At 42.0% G+C, this 25761-nt stretch overlaps 1 long non-coding RNA gene across 2 annotated transcripts in view; it reads right to left on the bottom strand.

Annotated features, from left to right (window-relative positions):
• The window catches only part of LOC308480675, a 71343-nt gene that overhangs the window by 34746 nt on the left and 10836 nt on the right, over nucleotides 1–25761 (bottom strand). The window contains exon 3 of one of the 2 annotated variants that reach the window (XR_013988217.1): nucleotides 23931–24029. The exons of the other annotated variant lie outside the window; for it this stretch is intronic. This is a non-coding gene — a long non-coding RNA (uncharacterized lncRNA). Of the gene's footprint in view, nucleotides 1–23930; nucleotides 24030–25761 lie in introns of those variants that run through there. 2 annotated transcript variants of the gene reach the window in all.

The raw sequence follows: 25761 nt of genomic DNA, 5'->3' as shown, positions 1-25761 counted from the left end.
GGGGATGGAAGTCAAATTTTGAAATGTTAAAATGATTGAAAAACAATTGAAATGTATAAAATTGAAAATCATAAATACTGGTAATAAAAAAAGAATGTCCTCCTGGACTTTTTGGTCTTCCAGGAAAAAAGCCACAAGTGGGGTGCCACAGGGTTATGTCCTGGGCGCATCGCTGTTCAATGGCTTTACAAATATAAGGTTTTGCATTTAGGCAGAAAGAACCAGATTCACAAATATGGGGGGGGGGGGGACACCTTGCTTACTAGCAGTACAAGTGAAAAGGATCTAAGGGTCTTGGTGGACCACAAGCTTAACATGAGTCAACAGTGTGATGCAGCAGCAAAAAAAGCTAATGCTATTCTAGGCTGCATCAACAGAAGTACAGTGGTACCTCGGTTTACAAACACTTTGGGTTACAGACTCCACTAACCCAGAAGCAGTACCTTGGGTTAAGAACTTTACCTCAGGATGAGAACAGAAATCGCGCGCCGGTGGCATGGTGGCAGTGGGAGGCCCCATTAGCTAAAGTGGTACCTCAAATTAAGAACAGTTTCAGGTTAAGAATGGACCTCCAGAACAAATTAAGTTCATAACCAGTATAGTAACTGTATAGTGTCCAGATCAAGGGAAGCAATAGTGCCACTCGATTTAGCCTTGGTCAGACCACACCTGGAATACTGTGTCCAATTCTGGGCATCACAATTTAAGAAGGATGTTGTCAAGCTGGAACATGTGCAGAGGAGGGTGACCAAGATGATCAAGGGTGTGGAAACTAAGGCTTACGATGAACGCTTGAAGGATCTGGGTATGTTCAGCCTTGAAAAGAGGAGACTGAGAGGAGAGCTTCAAATATCCTAAGGGCTGTCACATGGAAGAGGGAGGATGCTTGTTTTATCCTGCTCCGGATGGTAGGATTCGAACAAATGGCTACAAGTAAAAAGAAAGGAGATTCTGACTAATCATTCGTAAAAAACTTTCTGACAGTAAGGGCTGTTTGGCAGTCGAACAGACTCCCATGAGAGGTGGTGGGCTCTCCACCCTTGGAGGTTTTTAAGCAGAGGTTGGATAGACATCAGTCATGGATGGTTTCACTGAGATTCCTGTGTTGCAGGGGGTTAGACTAGATGACCCTTGGGTCCTTTCCAACTCAAAGATTCTATGATTCTCAAAAACCAAAAGATATTGTAGACCAGATCTGATAGTTAAGTGAGGAAGGATGAATTGAGTTAAGCTTACAAGAGTTGCCCTCTTTCTGCAGCATAATCCACCATCATTAAGCCGTGGATGCAAGCATTATGGGAGATAATATTTTATTATTATCCCCCAGCCCCCAAGTACAATAGGATGAGTTGCAAATGGTACAGATGTCTTACATCTATCTTAAAGACATTGGCAAAATTCTTTTGACATGTTACTCCTAATCAGAAGTAAAGTTTTTGAAATGTACCGTATTTTTCGCTCTTTAAGATGCACCAGACCACAAGACGCACCTAGTTTTTGGAGGAGGAAAACAAGGAAAAAAATATTCTGAATCTCAGAAGCCAGAACAGCAAGAGGGATCGCTGCGCAGTGAAAGCAGCAATCCCTCTTGCTGTTCTGGCTTCTGTGATAGCTGCGCAGCCTGCATTCGCTCCATAAGACGCACACACATTTCCCCTTACTTTTTAGGAGGGAAAAAGTGAGTCTTATAGAGCAAAAAATACGGTACTTCATTCTTTTCTTTCTAGCATTATGGTCCTTCTATCATAAGACAAGGCACACCTTAACAATTATAAAATTATAAATAGTGCTATAATAATAAATTTCTTCTCACACAAAAATACAATTTCCCTAAGATTATTCCACAAATGTCCTCCACAACTATGATTCCAACCACTAAAGTAAAGTGAAGTATCACATTTTTTACATGGTGTTTCTCAGAGTATAAGTAAGATGCTGAAATTAAGTGGCTGGAAGTTATTAAACATTCTATATACTTGCTTTGTTTGTTTTGTTTTTGTACTACCCTTTCAGGCAGAGAAAGCTCAGCAGAGAAAAGCAAAAAGATAAATTGACATGGGTATGTTCTTTTTTCTCTGTAGGTTTTAGAGTTCATTAAAGTAGCATTTTAACAGTATGCTGCTGTATTTATACCTTTTTATGCCTCTTTGGTTCCCTTCTGTTGACACCAAGATAAATGGATCAGTGGAAATTGCAATCATCATTAACATTTTCATGGGAAAAAAATGGTGCTGAAGTTGCAGTTAAGATGATTACTTGGAATTGATTTTGCCCTATTAAAAGACACTCTAATTACTGAGAAACAGGAAAAGCTGAAACACCCTTCATGCTAATAGCCCTGATTAGAATAGATTTGCAACAAGCTTTAACTACACAGATTAATAACTTGAACCATCATATATAAGAAAACCATTCCTGGAATTTCTGAAGTCACGGAACTCAAGCATGACAAGAGGCTCATTTCAACATGTTGAGTCAGGCTTGGTTTTCATTGGCTTTGATTGGCTGCCATCTTGGGGCACATTTGGTGCAAAAGGCAGAGCTTGCTTGGCCTCCACTTTTTCTGGGCTTGGCTGTGCCTTGTGAGCCACTTTGAGAGGACTTTTTGTACAGAGCAGCAGCATAAAAGTTGCAGTATCACCACCATCATCGATGTAAGCACAGAGCACCCAGGTGCACCCTGGAGTCCTCCAAAATATACACCCTTCCTCTGCCTGCAGGCAAAATGATGGGCATTCTGATAAATAAGTTGTTGCTTATTTTATCCATTCATACTATGCAACCATGCTAGACCTGCTCTCAGTACTGTCTTCAACTCCTCTCCCCTCCCCTCTCCAGCATCCTTCCCCCACTACATCTTTTGTCACCTTGTGATGGCAGCCATTTTGCTCCCACAGTGCCCTGGGATGTCTGGGGCATGTTGAGGTCCTAAAACATGTCAGCACATGCTGTCAGAAAAGATTGGTCCTCTTATTGCCACCGCCCAATTTGACAAAGAAAAAAAGGCGTACCCTCAATTAATGAGGCAAGCAGTTCTCCTGGGCTTTTCTATGCCAATGACTTTTAGGAGGACAAATTCACCACCACGAAGTAGGAATGTCAGAGACTTTAAATGAAAACGGAACTGGGAGTAGAAATTGCCAGAGTTAGCATGTCCAGAACAGAAATCAGTCTGGAGAATATAAGTGTTCACTGTTGCTATTTTCAGTCAACAGACAATGTGTAATTGATGATCCCCCAGCCAATTTGCAATTTGTTTCCTTTGCATTGGAATGAATGGTGTGAAATGACATGATTATAATGTAATTAAATATGCAAAATCTCATCATTGTGAACAGCCAGGCAAATAATGTGTTTTTTGCTGAAAGCTGGACTGCAGTGAAACAGAAACAGTGTTGAACTTGGTGAGCATAGGGTTGAATGAAAATCAATACCTTCTTACATCCTTACCACAACGATCACTATAATGATATTTTGGCAAACCTTATTTCAGTCCTACTATGCTTGTCTATGCTATCCAGGCAACAGACAGATGACAACCTTCATGATTGATGCCTTATGGGTGTTGATGATCAGCACTGGGATCAATCAAGACACTGGAGTGTCTTGCTTCCTTAAGGGTAGAGTTGTGAGCAGGAAAAATAAACCTTGAGATATTTCACTAATCTTAACCAAATCCTATTCTTTTTGCTCAAAGTGGCTGTGGATAGTTTACCTGAGCAGGATGTTCCAAATTCATTTTGAGTTTTGCTCAGGGAGTGTGCTGTGGCCCAATGGCCCAAAGGCAAACTCCTTGCTTTTCTTCTGTATGTCCCTGAGCAAACAAACAAAAAAACCCCTCCGAATAACTGCAAGGTTTACCATTTGCCTTTGTTTTCCCCAGTTGCACTCGTGAAAGCCTGAACATTTGTTTCTTTGCCTTCAGGCACGAGGAAAGGTGCTGTTTGTACCAGTTCTCAGGTACTGCCATAGAGCAGACAGTTTCTGAAAAGAAATACATTTCACAGAGCTGAGAGTGGCAGGCAGCACACATCTTTAAAATAGTGAATGTAAAGTTTCCCTTTGTGTGTCTGGCCAAGCAAGGTTATGCAGGGTGACATAGGGCTCCCAATTTAGGGACAGAGACTCTGTTGACTCATTACCTTTGTAGTATGGAAGCCCCTGGTGCTGTAGAATGGAAGCCAATGGAAGTTGAGCTCTTTTCTCATGCTGCAAAGATAATGTGGGGAGCTTCAGGTCACAACCATACAGTTCCTTCAGTCATGGCTTGTGCACCTTAGGACCAGCAGGGTGAGAGGCAAGGAGGTCAATAGTACCTGGAGCCAATGGAAGGCAAAGGCAACTAAATTATAGTTATGTCCCCATCCATCTCTCTACAGAGTTCTACAAGAGCAACACTGAGACTAAGAAGGAGGAAGCTGACAGCCAGTGCCACCCCCATGGCTGAACATAAGTAGGAAATTATTATCATTATTATTTACTGAGTTTATATATTGCCCTATACCTGGGGGTTTCAGGGCGGTTCACAGAATAAAATCAAGATATAAAACCACAAAATAAATAATAAAAAAGCAACAACAACCAAATATCCCCCCTCCCCCCCAAAAACCTCCCACATTTTAAAAGGGCATAGGATGTAAATCAGATCAAACAAAGGCCTGGTTAATAAGGAACGTTTTTGCCTGGCGCCTAAAGGTGTATAATGAAGGCGCCAGGCAAACTTCCCTGGGGAGAGCATTCCACAGATGGGGAGCCACTACAGACAAGGCCTGTTCTCATGTTGCCACCCTCCAGATCTCTCAAGGAGGAGGCACATGAAGAAGGGCCTCAGAAGATGATCTCAGGGTCTGGGTAGGTTCATATGAAAAGAGGTGGTCCTTGAGGCATTGCAGTTCTGAGCCACTGGTTGAGGGCAGACTGAGATTGGTGGGACATGACTACATCCATCCTAATGGACTAGCCTCCTTCCCAGACTGGTATTGCCCCTCTTGGAAACCAAAGCAATGGTGCCATGGAAAGAACATGAATCTACCACCAAATCAGCCACGTGGGAACTATTTAGTAACGCTTTCCAGCATGCAAGGGAGAGTCTTGCACCCAATTGTTGATAAAACAAACCCAATTTCCATGCTAAGTTCAAACTAGATGGTTATGTATATGTGCCTTAAACAGCTCTTGACTCTCCAAGTTGAACACAGCCCACCACCCATGGTTGGCAGCCCAACAGGAGCTCAGTAAAGCAGTTTCCCTGCTTACATGGACTGCCAAAGCAGAAGGACAATAATCACTTGGTAGGCAAAATATGCGGCTCCAAAGATTTGCATGATTCAGTGGGCCTCAGGTGGCGCCGGTCCACTTTGCACACTTCAGAATTAAATATTCTGTTGGGCTTTGAAATGAATTTCAATTTATCCTAGCATGCCTTGGGATTGAGTCCGAATGCTTTAAGGGCTTTAGCCTGATCCCAGGTAGGCTGGAGGACTTTACCGTCACACAGGTGCCTATTGATTTTTAAGGTTCCATGTATTTTAATGTTCATAGCTTTCACAGGACTGAGCAGCTAGTTTCTTTCAGAATCTTTCCAGGCACATCAAATGAAGTTGGATTCATACAAATGGACACAAAAGCACTGGGATTTTGTAGCATCAACTACCAAAGAGAGAATGTTAGTAGACAGTCAGTCCCAAGAGGCTGTTGGTGATGGCTTCTTTGGCTTTGTGAAAATCAGAACTAGGATCACAGGGGGAGCTCAGTTTTTAGAAGGGGATAGCAGCTGCATGATTTGGCTTAAAGTTGAAGGAGTTGTGGGGAGCTTAGATTTTATTGTCTCTTCTACCTCCCCACTTCCAAATAAGTCAAGTACTGGTGGAAATAAATGGTGAATGGCTGGTGAATGATAACTGTGAAATCAGGACTTATCTGAAAATCCTTATCTGTTTCCCTTTATTTTATATCTTCTTTGAGAGATGCTAAATGAAGCTAGATGCCTATTTAACAACTTCATTAGGATAATCAAATCTATACACATGACAAAAAGCAGCATGCCAGGAGAGAAAAAAGATCAGTTTAGAAATCAAAATGGGATGGTTGTTTCTTGTATTCACTTAATGAAGCAAACCAAGGCCACTTTAGATGATATTTCCAGGCCTACTTTATACAGAAGAATGAGGGGGGGGGGTGTGCCATGGCATCAATTCAACAATGCCTGCATATGCAAAATTCAGTGTACACATTTGCTGGTAACATCATCAGTTTACCCAGGAAAAAAACAAAACTGGCTGAGGAGGGGAGGCTTCCTTCAGTCTGCACCCTGTGCTGAGCCAAATATCTGCCCCTGCCTCCCCGCCAAGTGTATGAACTGGCCTGCAAGAGATGAGAAAAAATCCTCATCATCTTTCCCTCCCCATTCAGGTTTATGAAGGCTGAAGCAGAGGTGTAGCTCATGGGGGCAGGGCACACTGGGTACCACATTGCGGGGGTGGCACTCTGGGGGCCTGCAGCATGCCCAAGCCATGTGTCTCTCCACCCTACAGCTGAGGGGGAAGCAGCAGGCGGACTCCATGGAGGCTCTGCGCACTGTGCCCTGCCCTGGCTCACCTCATCCTGTGGGCAACGTGCCCTGCCCCCGAGTGCCTGAGCGGCTAGCTACACCGCTGGACTGAAGGCAAGTTATAGACATGTTAAATGAAGCAAACCCATAACTTGAATTAAGCCTTCACAATGAAAGGATAAACAGAAATACTGTTCTTGTTGGCATCCATTTGTCTTGAGTGTGCCTCTAGGGGTTAAGTCAAACTACTCTGTTTACAGCACAAGCCTTGGCAGTGGGTGGGTATGGAGGTCCTGGGCTGCCCAGATGACAAGACCCCACTCTTGGCATTGCTTATGTGGTTCAAAGCAAAGAAGAGCAATACGTTTGGCACCAGGAGTTGCCAGGAGGGGGCATACAAGGCTCCATCCAAACATCTAAGGGACTCCACTAGCATTTGTGTAGGGTTTACTCTTTAGCCTTTTATCTCCCAAAGATATTTTGCAAGGCAGTGGAGTTTTAGGATCAGAATTTCTCTTCTCCAAGATGGGCTACCTTTCCAGGCTGAAGGTCCCCAACTGCCCCTCACTTCCCTCTAGCCTATAGCATTCTTGACCGTTGGACCCACTATTGTCTTTCAAAAGATACAGAGTACCAAAAAATGTTTGAAGACTCCATAACTGCATCCTATTAATACATACTGTAGGATAGGATCTGCCCCCTTGATTGTGATGAAACTTGCTCAGTATATAAGCATGGAGAGCCTCCACAGAATTCTTGGAAATGACAAAGAGAGAATGATGAAAGTCTGTTCCTGTGGCATGGTGATTTCACTTTGGAAGCACTGAACCATGGCTGGCACGAGAGGAAAGCCATTTCTTATTCAAAATGATGAATGTCACTGTGTGAACATGCTTAGAAAATTCAGCTCCTCAAGCTAGCACTAGCAATTAATATCACATATTTAACATTCCAATCAAATCTTTAGCCCTTCCAGCCATTTCTGACTGGACACATTTTGTCAGCCCCACACCAAGCAAAATAACTTCCTTTGAATTTCACCTATCTGATGATTTGTGCTTGTGTTCATCAACATCCCTGCCTCCAAATTTGTAATTTGTTTCTAGATGTTTGTTTTTATTTTGGGTGTTTGTGTTTCAATGAATATATAATAGTGAATGTATAAATTGTGTGTGTATGTATGTATGTGTGTGTGTTAGTTATAGTGAGTAAACTTATTTCACAGCATATACATAGTGTTATGTACTGAAGTTCTCACCCTGGGCCAGCAGGGGGATACTGTAGATAGTTATGCAAATGAAGGATCGAAAGTGACGTTCAGTGATTGGATAGTTTGTATGCAAATGAAGGATCGAAAGTGACGTTCAGTGGTTGGCTAGTTACAGAAAATGGTTACTGTTGCATTCTAGTGGAGCTCTATATAAGCAGGCTGACTGAGCGCCTCAGTTCAGTTCTGTTCCAGCTTACAAATAAAGAGCTGCTTTGGAAGAATCGCTGTGTCGTCTGATATGTTCGCCCACAACTTAACACATAGCTGCAGTGCTTTCTTTTCTGGGGGGACACAGGGGTACATATACCCCTAAACATTTTGTGAATCTTTGTACTTTTGTCCATTTACTGTATTTATTTTTCCTGAATTCAACTATAAAATGGTGATTTTATTGAATCAAAATGAGAGTACCCCTAAACATTTTTTAGGGGGAAAAAGCACCGCATAGCTGCATATAAAAGGGATGTGTATCATCTTTGTGAGGAGGCCAAATAATGAGGTGAGTTAGGGTCTTCTCCCCTCCTGAGTCAAAACACAAGGTCAGTACCCCTCTGAATTTGACCAAGGCTCCCACAAAACCTCATCTTGCTCTGTTGCTTCCCTCACCCCACCCCCGTGCTTTTCTGATAAAATAGTTTTATGTTTCTGTATATTTCAATGTTTCTGTATGTTTTAATGTGGGGGGGGGGGCCTTGCAAGAAGTAAAGCTATACAAAATGTTGCCTGTGGAGGACTAAAGGGTTCTGGGTTGTTTTGTTGTTGTTGAAGCACAGCAACAGAGAGGCTTAAAAAAAAAGTTTAAAGCTTCATTTAAGGTTTTTTTTATTACTATTCTACATTGTTCTGCTTTAACAAAACAAACAAATAAACCCAGAGCTCTTCAGAACTCTATATGCCCCCAGACAGACTCATGTTGTAATGCTTATTGGAGGCCTGAAGGCAACTCAGAAGACACAGACAAGCACTGGAAATGTTTTTAAAATGTACAATAAAAATTACCCATCACTTGACCATCTCATAATTATTTCAAGGTAACAAAGAACAAGAGAGAAATGCTAGCTCCTGCTTTAAAATATATGGAACTAATATGGATTTGGGAGTTTTAGTTGGCTTAGTAAAACTATTGCCCTAATGTTCATTATAGAAGAAAGTTCTCCTACAAAGGTCTCTGGACCTATTTGTCTACAATTTGACAGGCTTAATCCACTCTGCAGGGACTCCCATGCTTGTAAATTTCATCCACTTTGGCCAAAAGGGGGAAAATATTGCTGTTTTTAGATTTCCTGTTATAGTGAGTGGGGAATACGGAGCTTTCTTTTATACAGAGTGGATCATAACCCCAGATTGGAGTGGAGAGAGCAAATCAGAAACAGGCCAGAATGGGTTTGCTCCTCGAGGCCCCAAGACCCACCCCCAAATAAATAAACACAGACACTTATATTAGTTTAAGTTTTGGGGCAAATTTTTTGGCCACAACTTTATTGAAATACAATCGCGTGAGCGGTATTGGCTTAGGCACTGACTCCCCACTATAACTGGCTCCACCTCTCAGGGTGATCGTCAAATGGGGTAAACCAAACGAGGGAGCTAGGCCAATGAGGACCAACCTAAGCTCACCCCGGGGTTCCTGTGGTCCTGGCATGGCCCTAGCCCCTCAAGCGGACTTTGGATGAGATCCAGGACCCCCAGATTCCTTTACCGGAATACCCAGTTCCTGGAGGGGCAGGTGATGGCCGCCCCTCCCCTCCCCACAATCCAACTGAGCCAATGCCTAACCGCCACCTTACAAGTTGTGACGATTTGCTAAGGGGTAGGCGAAAACCAAATGGCTAAAGCCAATCTGCCAAATGGAAAAATTCCTACCCAGCCCCTGTTCCAAAACAGGCGACCCAAACCAAAGCAAGGCGAAGCAACTAACTAAACTAGGGAGGGTGGGTGGGTGTTCAACAGTGCGAAGCAAGTGCCCCTCCTTGCATCACACTGCTGTTTTTAAAGCCCCTGGGATCACGCCACCACTGGCTATTGACTAAAATCGCCTGGTGTGATCCCAGGGGAATGGCCAGGACTTCTTGCTCCTACCCCCCCCCCCCATTTTAACCCTATCAGGTGAGCTCTTGGGTCTCTCATGCAACCAGGACCCTCTGTTATGAGGATCCCATTTATGGCATACTCTCCAACATTTCTCCAATGAAAACAGGGACGTCCTAGTCGTCATTGTCGTTGTTGCTGTTAATACCCCACCCATCTGGCTGGGTTGTCTTAGCCACTTTGGGTTGCTTCCAACACATATAAAAACAATAAATCATTAAACATTTTAAAACTTTCATATACAGTGCTGCCTTCAGAGAGCTTGGGATTGGATAATTCCATACCCTCCAACATTTCTCCAATGAAAATAGGGATTTCCTAAGGAAAAGTGCGAGAAAAAACAAAGTGCGAGACTGGCTTCATTATTATCAGATAATGGAGGCATTTAAATTGGACAGGAAAATTGGCTTCCAGGTGGAAAGATCAAAATTAGAAACAGAACTGTTAGAACCCAAAACTAAGAATTTGTCAAGAATGTATAAGTTGCTGCTGAAATGGAATACCCAGGATGAAACGGTAAAATCGGCTATGATTAAATGGGCACAGGACATTGGACATAACATTATGTTTGCTGACTGGGAACAGTTGTGGACCACAGGTATGAAATTTACGGCATGTAATGCCTTAAGAGAGAATATTATGAAAATGATATACAGGTGGTACATAACCCCAGTCAAGCTTGCAAAAATTTATCACTTGCCCGATAACAAATGTTGGAAATGTAAAGAAACTGAAGGTACATTTTTTCACCTTTGGTGGACGTGCCCAAAGATTAAGGCTTTCTGGGAAATGATATATAATGAATTAAAAAAGGTATTTAAGTATACCTTCTCTGAGAAACCAGAGGCCTTTCTCCTGGGCATAGTCGGCCAAATGGCGTTAAAAAAGGATAGAACTTTCTTTATGTATGCCACAACAGCAGCAAGAATACTCATCGCAAAGTATTGGAAGACACAAGAATTTCCCACGCTGGAGGAATGGCAGATGAAACTTATGGACTATATGGAACTGGCGGAAATGACTGGTAGAATCCGTGACCAGGGAGAAGAGTCGGTGGAGGAAGATTGGAAGAAATTCAAAGACTATCTTCAGAAACACTGCAAAATTAAAGAATATTAGAGTGATGTTGGACTGAAAATAAGCGGCTTCCAGCTGTACAGGTTAAAGTTAATGATAGATTAAGATTAAAGATTAGGATTAATGATGTTTAAAGAAATGGAAATTTGACAATTAAGAGGAAAAATTTTAATGTTATATTATATTAAGATTAAAGATGAGGTTTAAAGAAGTTGAAGTCATATATTACAATATTATATTAAAGTGAAAGATTGGGTTTAAAAAAGTTGAAAAGAAACTGCTGGACAAACAATTTGGATTGGAATACAAAAGAAGGAGGTATGAGGAAGTCCAGAAAATAAGTTACCGAATTTTTCGCACCATAGGACGCACCGGACAATAGGACGCACTTTGTTTTAGAGCGGGGAGAACAAGAAAAAAAATTTTTCCCCCTCTCTGCCCAGCGCCCCTTCAGTGAAGCAGCAGGAGGCGCTGCACAGAGAGGGGGAGAACTTTCCCCCTCTTGTTTTCCCGCTCTAAAACAAGGTGCCGTTTAAGGTGCGTTCAGGCGGCTACCTTGGAAGCCTGGAGAGCGAGAGGGGTCGGTGTGCACTGACCCCTCTCGCTCTCCAGGCTTCAGGTTCCTTTCGACCTGCTCTTTGGGGCTGGCGGGGGGAAGCCCACCACCAGCCCCAAAGAGCACGTCAGGGAGCAGCGGAAAGGCGCAGCAGAGAGGCTCCTGCCATAGCCGCGCGTCACCTCTGCAGCCGGGAGAGGGTCGCGGGGGGCTGCTTTAGCCCCGCGCGCACACTCTCCCGGCTGGAGAGGTGACACGGGGCTGTAGAGGTTCCTGCCATAGCCACGCGTCACCTCTCCAGCCGGGAGAGGGTCGCGGGGCTATGGCATCTTCGCTCCATAGGACGCACACACATTTCCCCTTCATTTTTGAAGGGGAAAAAGTGCGTCCTATAGAGCGAAAAATACGGTAACTAAAAAAATGGAAATGGAAAAGAGATATTGTTTTTAATTGTTATTTTTTTGTTTTTTATTGATGAATTGTGTTTTTTGTGTGTGTGTTTTTGTTATTTTTTCTTTGAGATATGTATTGGGTATATTTTTCTTTTCTTTTTTTTGTTGTTTAAAATTTTAATAAAAATTATTTATAAAAAAAAAAAAAGGAAAAGTGGGATATTCCGGGATCAAATCAGAAACCAGGACAGCTTCTGTAAATCCAGAACTGTTCCTGGAAAATAGGGACACTTGGAGGGTCTGCTAGTGATACAAGACAAATCTTGGGACCAGTGCCCAGCCCTTACACATAATAATAAGTATTCTAACAATTATCAGCAATTAGAATACCAAATCCTTTTTAAGCATATTTTGTCATTGTTATTCATCACAGAGATACAGAATGTCAGAGTTTATATGCTGTTCTAAGCCTACAAAGCTTTGACTCTCTTGGCGAAATAATATTAGAAAAGGAAAGATGAGCATTAGTATTCTAAAGTAGGATTTTATAAAGATTGGGGTGAATGTTGTTATGTTAATAAAAATGTGAATACAAATGGAAGGTATTAAGAAGAAAGTGGCTAAATGGGAATATTTATCTTGCTTATATCACTACCTGCGGCTGGTTATTATTATTTTTTCCACTGCAGCTTATTTTGACATTTAGGATCAAGGTTCATTCCCAGTCAGCCTTTGCAGTTTGAAGAGCCACAGATTGTTTAATTAGCCAAAGGCCAGTGAGAAGAGGAATTTTTTTTGCCTGATGCCCTAAGATATGTAATGAAGGCCCTAGGCATTTTGCCATTGCAGGGAGCCATTGCAGAAAAAGCTTTCTCTCATGTCGCCACCCTCTGGACTTCTCATGAAGGAGGGTCACAAAGAAGGGCCTCAGATGATTATTGAATGATCCGGGTTGGTTTATACAGGAAGAGGTGGTCTGAAGTTAAAATAAGTTTTTAAAAGCCAGTACTTTGTATGGACCTGGGAACTAACTGGCGGCCAGTGCAGTTGGACAAGGATTGGTGTTATATCCTCAAACCTGGCTGCTAAATTCTGCACCAGCTGAAGTTTCCAAACCATCTTCAGAGGTAGCCCCATGTATAATGCATCAGAGCAATCTAACCTAGAGGTTACCAGACAGTGGTAATCATACAGGGGAACCAAAGCAGTTTCTGTGTCCAGACTTGGTCTAAACTCTTTTTGAAATGGCACTTTCCTCTGAGAGTGTCTGGATCTCTACCCTAAAGGGAGTCATCAAGATGAATGAATGAAAGGGAATCTGCAAATTTGTGCAGCTGTACACTCTTATCGCTGCCTGCTTCAACAATATCAGTTAAACAGTAAGGCTGATATATCAATGCACACATGAGAGCAAGCAGAATCTCATTTACTCAAAGAACCAAAATCTACCCTCTGACTACAAATTACTGCATATTATCCCTCCAGAACCCCATGTTTGATTAAGGGAAATTAGATAAAAACTTATGCTTTCAAGGGAAGGCAATAACTTATGAAATATTCCAAGAAACTGTTTACTCTCTTTGTAGAGCACTTGGATATGCCATAACTCTGTCAAGAGTGCATCAGGTTTAGGAAAGACTGGAGTAATTAAATCAGAGCAAGCCTAATGTGGCATTCTTCAGATAATGTTGAGCTCCATCTCCCATCAGTCTTAGCCACTGTGACCAATGGCCAGGAAGGATGGGAATACAGCGGCATGTGAAGGGCATCACATTGGAGACCCTTGGTTTTTTGGGTTTTTATTTTGTTTGTTTGTTTGTTTGTTTGTTTGTTTGTTTTGAAAAATAATGTTATGTATAACATTCTCCTTCTGCTGCACCCAGAATGTACTGACACCCCCTTCTGATAGCTGCATTTATCCAATTTCCTAAGAGAATCAGTGATGTGTTTTCAGATTTGGTAAGATTGCTGGGCTAAGTTTGCATGCTTGCTCCTATCTCATTGTCACTTGCTAAAGCTAATGAGAGCTGACGGGAACTGGAGGTGTCTGGGGTCTGAAGAACCCTGCACATGCTGGTTTTTGTTTTGTTTTGTTTTTTGCTATAGTAAGTGCTTTTCAATGGTGGAGTTTGTGGTTCGAGGACCTGATCCCCGCTTTGTGGAATGAAGACACACGGACACAGTGTATAAGGTTAATGGGCAAGAAAAGGCCACAACTTTATTGATTACAGCAAGTGAGAAGGTATTGGCTTAGGCATTGGACCACGGAAGATTGACTCCACCCACTCGGAGAGGGGTGAGCCTAAAGGGGGGTTTATTCACCAGTAGGTGGAGCCTGCTGATGCTAATACAACTATAAGCTCTCCCCTGATGTCACCGAAAGGCAGATTGCGAAAATTAACACAGATAGCGAACCTGGATGCCTGGGTTTTTAAAGCAGTAAAGCAATGAGCGCACGCAAGCCTCCTAAATTTAAAAGGCAAGCCAGGAACCAGGAAGCCTCCACACACACACACACACACACACACCCCGACTCCAAACCTCGTGGCTGAGCTCTTCCCTGGCTTCTGCTAACCGTGACGATGACTCCTAGCTGACTCCAAGCTGACTCGCGACGAGAAGGTGAAACGTGAGGTGGAATGGCTGGTGCAGCAGTACCTTAAATCGCAAACCACGCCCCCTCCAAGCCGCCCGGTTGGGCGCTTACCTGTGTGGGCGTGGTGCGCCAGCCAGGAGAGTGGGGCAGGGGGTATAACGCCCCCTGCGTGACACAGAAATCGCGTCCCGCCCACAACACCTCCCTTCTTGGAGGATGAGAGGCTTTCTTTTTCTCCCTTGCTGTATGATGATTTCAATCTGTATGTCACTCTTAGCTTAAATGAAGGGAATTTACAGTCCTTGTGTCTTTAGAATGCATTCCAGCCAAAGGAGGCAATGTCAGGCCCTGGGAAACTATGGGCTAAGTATAAGGAGTAGTGACATCTTTTATCAATGATGACAACAGGTTGGGGGAAAAATACAATGCACGACTCTCTCCCTGCCCCCAAAGAATCTCTGGTGCATGTTGCAATTAAGTATGACAGACAAAATCCTCAAACTGCGATTGACCTTTCTCTTCTCTAAGAAGCTCAAAAGTAAGTAAAAGTAGCGTTTTAGTGCTTTGCTTTAGTGCTTGCAAGCCAATTGGTGGCTTGTTTTTTTGTTTATTTTCATGGTTGTGATTTTTTTTTAAAAAGAGGCATTAGCAAAGCTGCATGAACTAACTGCTGAAGCAATAAAAATGTGTGTGAAAAGAACCCAAAATCTATGACAACGAAACAGGGATTCTGCAGCCCATAAAGAATATGCAAATCTACATGCTCTCTCCTATTTTAAATCATTTATTCTGAATTGTTATGAATGTGCTTTTCAGTGTGCTTCCCTTGTCCTCAACTTGTGGAGGGACAGAAAGCTTTTTTTAAAAAAATTGCTTACTGTATTTAGCTATTTTTCTGTTCTGCGAGATACATATGATGCTCCTTAAAGCATATGTTTGCAACCTGCTTAGAAAGTTGGTCTTCTGCTTAAACAAAAAACAAACAAACAAAAAACCACAAGATTTTCAGGAAGTTAAAAAGAGATTAGACCAACCTTCACCAATATGGCAGTCTCCAGATATTTTAGATGACATTGCCCATCATCCTGAGCCAGGATTGTCGTGCTGGCTGGGGCTGTTGGGGATGGGTGCCATAGACATTCTAAGAGAAATACTTCGTGGTGAGCTCTGACACCTCATTTTCTGGAAAAATAGCTCTGTGTACACAGATATGCACAAATGATGAATTTCTTGCAGCCTTTGTTGTAATTTGAAACAGGTTGGCGCAGGCTCGATTGGATTAATTCCTGGAAGATCAAGTCTGTCAATGGCTATTAGTAACAATGGCCAGTGCTTTTTTTCTGGGGGGGGGGGGTGTACGCACACCCCTAAACATTTTGTGAATCTAAGTTTGGCCTCGTTGAAGGGCCAGTATTTCAATATGAGTAGGAAAATGAGTGTACCCCTAAACATTTTGTAAAGAAAAAAAAAAGGACTGCCGATGACTGCCGATGTTGTTATTATAAGTGTTGGCAATCGCAATATTAATATTGTTGTGATTTGGGGGTAGGCTGCATGATGAAAGAGTCCCTTCAAATTCCTGTATCAAACAAGGCTTAACGTCTAATGGAAGATTCCATTGTTGAATTAGCCAAGCAAGGGCCATGATTATGACCTAAATATGGTCCTTATTCTGGCAAAGGAAGCTGCTCTGTGCTCAGAGATTGGGGCGCCATGCAACAATAGGTTTGTGCATGTCACACCTTACTACGTATAGCACCCAAGGCAGCTTACAGCTGCAGTGGAGGCTGGTGTTAGTTTCTGTTTGCCACTGTGCAGTGCTATAGAGTCACAAGACTCTGTTTACATTCCACACATCCCATACTGTTGGAAGTCTCACGGGAGACGGGAGACGGATGTGACGTTACTGGTTTCCTGTTCCTTTGTTCAGTTGCTCTCTGCTTTCACAGAGAGAGGATGTGTTTTCTGTCTGCGTAGTAAGAAATAAAGCATAGCGATGTAGCCATAAATCTCATTACTTCTGCGTGCTGCTTTGATTCTCTGCTGAATGGGAATGTGCCTGGAGCCTCTTCAAAGCCTCAGGTCATTAATCATCGTCGGAGGGCGATTCCGGAAGATGAGCTTTATCAGCTCGGTCAAACAGAGATTCCGACAGCTGGTTTATTAGGGCACATGCCTCCCTACTCACCAACCTCAGTTTGTTCTCAACCACCCCTACCAGCCTGCCTTCTTACTTACAATTCCAAGGCATGGCATGCTCTGTCTGCTTCCTTCTCCTCCTTACCGTTGCTGTTGCAGAACTCATCAAGGGAGAAGATGGGGTTGACATTGGAATTAGTTGGCCCAACTGTCATTGGTGTTGTCTCTGCCTGTCGCCGCCACCACCACCTTCAACCCTACCAGATCCAATGGGCACTTGCCACCACTAAATGGTGATAATAATAAACTAATGAACCATTTTTGAAAGAAAAAGCCAACAATTTTCAAGAAGTCTATAACAATAAGGTAAAACAAATAAAAAATGCCAACAGCAGCCACATTAAAACATATTAAGATAAACAGTAAATGGGGAGGGGGGGTCAGCTCAACAAAAACAAAACCTGTTTGAATTATTTTTAGTAATATGACTACTACTACTACTGTTAATAATAATGATAATAATAATTTGCCTAGCAATTGAAGAATATCAGAGAGGGGAATAAGCGGGGTCTGTTAATAAGTGCTGAATTTTGCAGCTTAAAGGGGAAAAAAATCTCCAACATTGTGATATACACCTAAGCCTGAACATAAGAATTGCTTTGCTGGATTTATTTATTTTATTTTATTAACATATAAAACGCATACATTTCCATTTACACAATACATATACACAACACACTATCTTATTTCCATAGCATAAAACATACCTACATTACTCTATATTATACCTACCTATACTATACATATCAACATACCTACATACCTACCCCACACGGACACCCACCAAGTGACTTGACTTTATTTTTCCAATTAGCTTAAACACATTTCATTATTTCTTTAATCTCTTCTTCTATCTTAACTTTACTCTCCTTTCACTCTAATCATTTTCTGGATTCACTCAGTATCTGTCAAAAGTTCTACTTTTTCCACATAGATTTTGATGTATTCCTTAAAGATAGCCCACTCCTTATTCACTTTTTGTACCATATCTCCTCTTATCCTCCCTGTTAATTCGGCAATATGGATGTATTCCATCATTTTAGATAGCCAGTCTCTTTTAGTTGGGACGCTGCTGCTTTTCCAATTTTTGGCAATTAATAACATTACCACCGTAGTCGCATACATAAGTATTGGTCTGACCGTTCTTTTTATTTCCTCTGACATGATACCTAGGAGATACCTGGGTTTTTTCAAATGAAAATCTAAACATCTTTTTCAAGAATTGCTTTGCTGGATTTGACCAGCGCTATGTTTCCAAGAGCACCTAGCTTCTGAAAACTCCCAGGAAGAGCATTATTGTGATAGCTAATCTCTGTGCTTTGGTTCCATCATAATGAGATCTACAATGGACCTGAACATGGAGATTCCATTTAGCTATCATGAGCTTCGGACACTAATAGACCTCCATAAATTTGTCTAATCTTTATTAAAATGCCATTTAACCTAATGGCTATAATCACGTTTGGTAGTAATTGAATTCCATACTGTTCATTGCTGTTTGGGAGTGCACATGATGCTTCAACTTTTATCCTTTTCTGTAGATGCTAAAATCCGGTTGGACATCAAAACACAATTGCTTCTCTGTGAATTCTGCTGGTTTGTTGGTTTGTTGGTCATCCCAAGCCAGCAGTAGAAACAGGAGGTTTATTAAACTCCTGGTTATCCAGCATAGAGTGTGTACTGTGGTCAACTTTGTGAGTTACAAGTTGCGGACACATGGTATGCTTTGTACCAGTATAATCTCAAATAAGTTTGTGAGTTTTTGAAGTATTAAAGAATCTGATCAAGGGGGTTGTGGGAAAGTAATGGATGTACACAATGAAAGCTCAAGTGGTTTGCTATTCACAAAAGTCAATATGGGGCACCTCTTTTCCTTTATATCAAGGATGAAGAAGGAGAGTGCCACCCTCCAAATGACGTTCATCATCCTTGATAATTAGCCATTCCCACTGAGGCTCATGGGAGGTGGAGTCCAGCAACATTTGAAGGGCCACAAGTTTCTCATCCCTAGCTTATATTGAAAAGAAAAGACTGTTCACTATTAGGGAAGAAGAAGTTTGACTACTTATACTTTGCCATTTAAAATGGTAACAGGCCTGCTGTTACAGTTCTGGTCTCCCGCTGTCCAAGGTACCAGCAACATTGGTGCTGTGGTCTAAACCACTGAGCCTCTTGGGCTTGCCAATCAGAAGGTCAGCGGTTCGAATCCCTGTGATGGAGTAAGCTCTCGTTGCTCTGTCCCAGCTCCTGCCAACCTAGCTCTTTGAAAGCATGCCAAAAATGGGTACCACTGCAGCAGGAAGGTAAACAGCATTGCCATGTGCTCTGGTTTCCATCACAGTGTCCTGTTGCACCAGAAGGAGTTTAGTCATGCTGGCCACATGACCTGGAAAGCTGTCTGTGGACAAATGCCAGCTCCCTCGACCTGAAAGCGAGATGAGCGCCACACCCCATAGTTGCCTCCGACTGGACTTAACTGTCCAGGGGTCCTGTATCTTTTTTACTTTTACATGTAAGATGCCAGCTGTTTTGATCAACAAATGGTTGATTGGTTGATTTACCTCTTTGAGAGATATTTGTAGCACATTTACTGTTGTGTATGTCATTATTACTCCTCAAAACAAAAATTATAGTTCTTGAATTCCCGGCTTTTTCTGCTTGAAACCACAAATCAGAGTGTCTGAAAACTCACATGTAAGTTGCGCTCAGGTGAATAGGATAATAGCCTTATTGTCAAACTACATGTCATGTCTTAATGTGTAGCGTTCAGCCTGCCTCCATGTACATATCTCTATCTCTCTATCTATATAAATAGAAATGGGAGGATTCCTTTCTGGACCACAACATGGCAGGGAAGGGAAGTTGATTTTCACTCTCACCCCAACCTGCAGGTGCAGTCAGGGTGAAAGTCACACATATACAGAGCTGGAAGAAAAGCTACCTTTGTGAGAATTATTTCTGAAACGTCTTAGCTGCACAGGGGGGTGTTTTTCATCATGATAACTAGCTAGGGAGGAGAGATACCCCACAACCCACTTTGGTCCAGATAAAAATAACCCTCAAACACCTGTAATTAAAGAAAGACCAGGAATGTAATTGCATGGTACACATTAAATGTCGTGAGTCGTTTGACACACACAGTAATATTATGGCAAAGACGAACTTCTCCTGGGGTCTAAAATATGGAAGCAATTGAATGATGGCGGCAGCTGGAGGGCGAATTCTGACATTCTCACATAGTTCTGAAGAAATGAGAACAATTGTCAGAGAGAATCAGCAAGGCAAGATCCAATTTGAGGTTTCAGAAAGTGAGTGCTGTGCACTGACAAGGAATATTAATGTGGATGTGAAAGAAGTGTTTACAGTCAACTTAATTTAATTGTGAGTGAAGCACCAGTGAGGCAGGTGGTAATGGAAGAGTTCATTTCTGAAATTCCATCAGTTCAGTCTGGCATATTCTTTGCACCATAGCACATTAACTCTTTGGGTCTCGTGCCTAGGTCTCTACCATTCTTAACCTTCAAATACCTCATTTAGCTCCATAGGCTTGTTCATACATGATGACAATCCCAAAATGAACACCTTGAGAAAGTGTGGAACTGTTATGGGGTTCCATGTTGGGAAATTCCCAATGGAACACATCCCATTGGGTAATCTGTTTGATACTGAAGTTGAAATGATATAGAGAGAGCATGAACAGCATGCTCATCATTTCAACTTCTATATCAAAGAGAATATACCCAGTATGTCAACTGCTGAACTGCTATATTTCCTAAAAATAAATTAAGATGCATTTTTGTACAGACACACAACAGTTTTTTGTTCTGTCCTGTACCACAGTAAAATACTGATTCAAGTCTAAGTCCTACTTAGATCAGTGGAACTTCCTCACAGGAAAGTAGGTGTAAGATTGCAGCCTCAAAATACCTGTGCAGTACTACTTCTTTAGCTCTAGTCTGGAATGTGTCAAGGCAATCCTAGATCACTCCAGGCTGGTTCCACCTGGAGTCATCTATGGCTACCAAAGAGGGAGGAGAGACTTTTGCCTACACCATCTCCTACATCCCCCAGACTCACCATCAACCACATATTTAATTTGGGTTTAAAGCTCTGATTCAACATGCATGTTGGGTGGAGTGGGCAGATGATGCCACCTACTACATGTTTAATTGGGGTTTGAAATATTCATTTTATATTGGGGACTGTGCAAGTCCCCCTATTCATTTCAAGCCTCTCGTCAAGATCAGGCTGGGTCAAGAGCAGTTCAGGTCTGACTGGGGCCTAACTGGGATCACCAAATTGGGTCCCACATTGAATCAAAAGTGGTCCGCACAGCCCTACTTCACATGTTCAATCTGTGCCACCAATGCATGGGTTAGAGAAATGAATATTTTCTCTTATATGAGACCCAGTCTCTTCTGCTCCTTCATCTAACTGATGCTTACAGATTCAGTAGCAGTCGAGTTAGATTACTATAAAGTGAATGAAGAAGAAAAAATAAAACTGGTATAAGATGAATTCAGTGGGGCAAATGTCATTCTCACTCTACCAACACAACTTCCACACATGGCTAATTTTCTTCTCTGTTCCTCGTTTGAGCTTTTCTATACAATTCCCCACCCCACTGCTGAAGGCAAAACAATAATGTTTTTCTTAGGTCCAACTTTAAAATATAAAATGAAAGTGACAGGTGTAAGATTACTACGAGTCTGGGAGAATTAGCCTGAACAGATTTGTTTGTAAGAAGATGGATGATAAGTACCTTGAAATCCCATTATCACTCCAATAGTCATAACCTGCAGAAACATCATTTATTGATGCAGCCTTCCTTAGAGGCTTTGAAATATTTGCATGGCTAGCAGTTGTGAATGAAAATGTATTATGATTTCACCAACCTATGCTCACACCTGTTTAGTAGCCAGTTTGGGGCTTTGTTTTCCATCCTCCTGATTTTATCAGTGCTCTTATTTTTATCACCATCTCATCTAAATGCACAGTTGACTGTGCAGTAAAGTCCCATGTGGATCAAATGAGACTTAACTATAGTTATTTATTTCCTTTCTTCCCTGCCTTCCTCAAGATCGTGGACCCAAGGGAAGTTATACATTCAGTACAGTGGTACCTCTGGTTAAGAACTTAATTCGTTTTGAAGGTCCGTTCTTAACCTGAAACTGTTCTTAACATGAGGTACCACTTTAGCTAATGAGGCCTCCCGCTGCCGCCACCGCACAATTTCTGTTCTCATCCTGAAGCAAAGTTCTTAACCCGAGGTACTATTTCAGGGTTAGCAGAATCTGTAACCTGAAATGTCTGTAACCCGAGGTACCACTGTAATGTAATCCATCAGTTTATATAGTACAGTGGTGTCTCGCAAGACAAAATTAATTCGTTCTGCGAGTTTTTTCGTCTTGCGAAGCACGGTTTCCCATAGGAATGCATTGAAAATCCAAAAGGAAACAAACTTGCAAGACGTTTTCGTCTTGCGAAGCAAGCCCATAGGGAAATTCGTCTTGCGAAACAACTCAAAAAACGAAAAACTCTTTCGTCTTGTGAGTTTTTCGTCTTGCGAGGCATTCATCTTGCGAGGTAGCACTGTAAACAAAAACAATCACTGACGAAACCATCATAAAAAGACATTGCAGCAACACAAATTAAAGCCATCCTTCACCCTGCTCCAAACACTTTCTGGGGGAGAAAAGGAAGCATCCATGTCATTCCAGGTGGTTTTTAAAGAGTGAATCACATTGACCTGAGAAAGTGAGTTCAATAACTGTTGAGTCACCACAGATAAGATCATACTCTTGGAAGCAACCAACTTAACTTCAAAAAGGGATGCTTCAAGGAATACGCTTCTCCTAAAAGATCCAGGGAGACTAGGATATTCATATGACACAGAACTTTTTCCTGGAGAGCATAGCTAGATAGTTTTCTCTTCACATCTCCTCACTGGCCCTTATGCTGCAGGAGGTAATTGCCAGTGGTCTTGTTATTGCCAATAGAAGGGGAATGTTAAGGAACATACCTTGTACATGGACTGAGGAAAATGGTTAGAGGAAACCACATTTGGCTTGTTGGCTAGTTTCATTTAAACATAAATAAAAGGTGCTTGCTTTACTCAAACCTCCAATTTAATGAGACTTGATTTCCTTGTGAAGGAGGCTCCCACACACCCCTGTCACCTTGAAAGCAAGGTACGCACAACAAAAACCCCACCCATGACTATTTTGTATTTTCTCTCTGTGTGCTTTGATAATTTCCAAGTGAAATTTCTTTCCCCATTAATTGATGAAGAATGGGGAAAGCATGGATTAAATTTTCAGCACAGTACTGTAGAAAATGCCTCATGGGGCATTAGAACTCCTGCCAGATCAGCTAATAAACAAGAGGATTTTGCAGTACAAAAACCTCCTACTTTGTGCTTGTTGTTGTTGTTTTGGAAGCCCAGCAAAGCATTCTGGTATTTGAGGCAACTAGGGACGAGCAATTCTGTCAATTTCAGTTTCTCTATTTTCCAATCTAAAGTTCAATTCTTCACATTTTCTTTTTTTTAAAAAGCTCATCAAAATTCATCATCAAATTTATCCTGGTCTACACATTTTTACATGCAACTTTTCCTAATCTACACAAATATAATGCATTTTTATTTGTGGTGTTTTCAAGAAGTTATACATTACTGTACCCACTTCATCCTCGTATATGCATTTTTGTGTACATTCTTTGACTGAATGGACTACATTGCAAAATTCAGAGAAGTGCAAATTTTGAAGGGTGTCTGTAATTCAGTTCAGTTTCATGTATTGTTCCGGGAAGCAGGCCCACCCTTAAATATGAACTGAAAGATATCCTCCTCCTCTGCCACCAACAAGAAAACCATTCTATGAGCTCCATGTAGGATTCCCTGTGCCCAAGGAATGTTTGTGATGCTTTCAGAAATCGTTTCATTTTCCTCAGCTGCTTTGCCTGAGGTGGAACCCAGAGATTTGTCTTTAGTTTCACCAAATACAGATCTACCAGTTGCCAAGGCTGCTGTTCTACACTGAAGCTCTTCTTAAAAAATATCTTGAACAGGAAATCTACAAGCCATTACAAAGGCCATTTTACTGCTGAGAGGTATATGGACCTCCCCTGCCAACCTAGCAGTTCAAAAGCACACCAGTGCAAGTAGATAAATAGGTACTGCTGTGGCAGGAAGGTAAATGGCATTTCGTGTGCTATGGTTTTTGTCACGGTGTTCCATTGCACCAGAAGTGATTTTGTCTAAGCTGGAAAGCTGTTTGTGATCAAACGCCAGCTCCCTTGGCCTGAAAGCGAGATTAATAATAATAATAATAATAATGGGCGGGGTACAAATACAGTGGTGCCCCGCAAGACGAATGCCTCACAAGACGAAAAACTCGCTAGATGAAAGAGTTTTCCGTTTTTTGAGTCGTTCCGCAAGACGAATTTCCCTATGGGCTTGCTTCGCAAGACGAAACGTCTTGCGAGTTCTTGCGAGTTTGTTTCCTTTTTCTTAAAGCCGCTAAGCCGCTAAGCCGTTAATAGCCGCTAAGCCGCTAAGCTGCTAATAGCCGCTAAGCCGCTAAGCCGCTAATTGCTGTGCTTCGCAAGACGAAAAAACCGCAAGACGAAGAGACTCGCGGAACGGATTAATTTCGTCTTGTGAGGCACCACTGTATTTGTACCCCGCCCATCTGGCTGGGTTTCCCCAGCCACTCTGGGCAGCTTCCAACAAAGATTAAAAATACATTAAAATGTCACACATTAAAAACTTCCCTGAACAGGGGTCCCTTCAGATGTCTTCTAAATGAGCACTGCAACCCCATAGTTGCCTTTGACTGGACTTAAGCGTCCAGGGGTCCTTTACCTTTTTTACATGCACCTAGAAGGAGCATGTCTGTGAGGGCTCAAGAAGCTGTGTGGCAGTAGAATAGTGGGTGGAAGATTTTTAAACAAAGCTTCCCCTTGAGATTTTGACATGTCTCGGAGAATCACGGACCACTTTGCTCTTGATCTATTCGTAACTGTGAACTAACTCTGCAGTTTAATTAGCTGCGAAAAAGTACCAAATCTTCCCTGAAGCTAAGGAAGATGCAGAACATCCTCCAGCCTCAACTTCACCAACTTTGGTGACGTGGAAGGCACTCATTGGAAGCATCGCAGGGGCCGAAAAGCAGATCCGTTGATTATCAGCACAGGGATTCCTTTTTAAAGAAAATCTTGTGAAATCATCCTGAAATTGCAGGGGCTGCAGGAAACTGGTGTGAATCATGGAAAAGAGATGCTGTGCAAGATGAATGGATTTATGATGTTTTCCTTTGTGCGTCTTACTGCTCCGATTCACCTGGATTTCTCCATCGCTGTTCAAATCACAGCTTATGCTTGGTCTTAGCCAATGGTAATTTAACAGCCCCGTTAAATTGCTTTGTTCATGTATTTAAGGAAAAGAAATAAAGTGGTCAATTAATGAGCTGGGACTAAACAGTTTTGCAGCACATCCCCTCTAGATTTGTATCAATGCAGATCCAAATTAGGGGCAGGGATGAGGGGAATATTGTCAGTTTCTATTAATCCCCATTGTCCTAGCCACTGTTCTCCAGTGCCATGAAACTTCACTTGTGCAGGCTTTAAAAAAAATGAGGGTTAGGGGAAATGACCAAATGTGAGTGTAAAGCACCTGCTTTGCATACAAGAAGCTGCAAGTGCAATCCAAAGTATCTCCAATTAAAAGGATTCAGGTACCAAAGTAAGAAAAAGGAAGAGGTCATAGACCCTGAAGAGTCACTGCACCAACCCCAATGTATTTGTTGTACCTGGTGAAAGATATACACCTCCCAGACTAATCTGTAGATCTGAATTTAACCAATCCACCATGCAGTGACCAATTTGCATTCTTTTACACATTTTTATTTCCACCTACATCCTACAACATAGTAAAGGAAATGATGTTGTAAATATGACACCATTTGTTGCTGTTCTTTAGTCATTTAGTCGTGTCCGACTCTTTGTGACCCCATGGACCAGAGCATGCCAGGC

Source organism: Podarcis pityusensis, assembly GCF_964106645.2.
Source record: "Podarcis pityusensis genome assembly, chromosome: 6".
Lineage (NCBI taxonomy): Eukaryota > Metazoa > Chordata > Lepidosauria > Squamata > Lacertidae > Podarcis > Podarcis pityusensis.
Note: the sequence above shows the minus strand (reverse complement) of the source record. Positions and strands in the feature narration are given on the sequence as shown.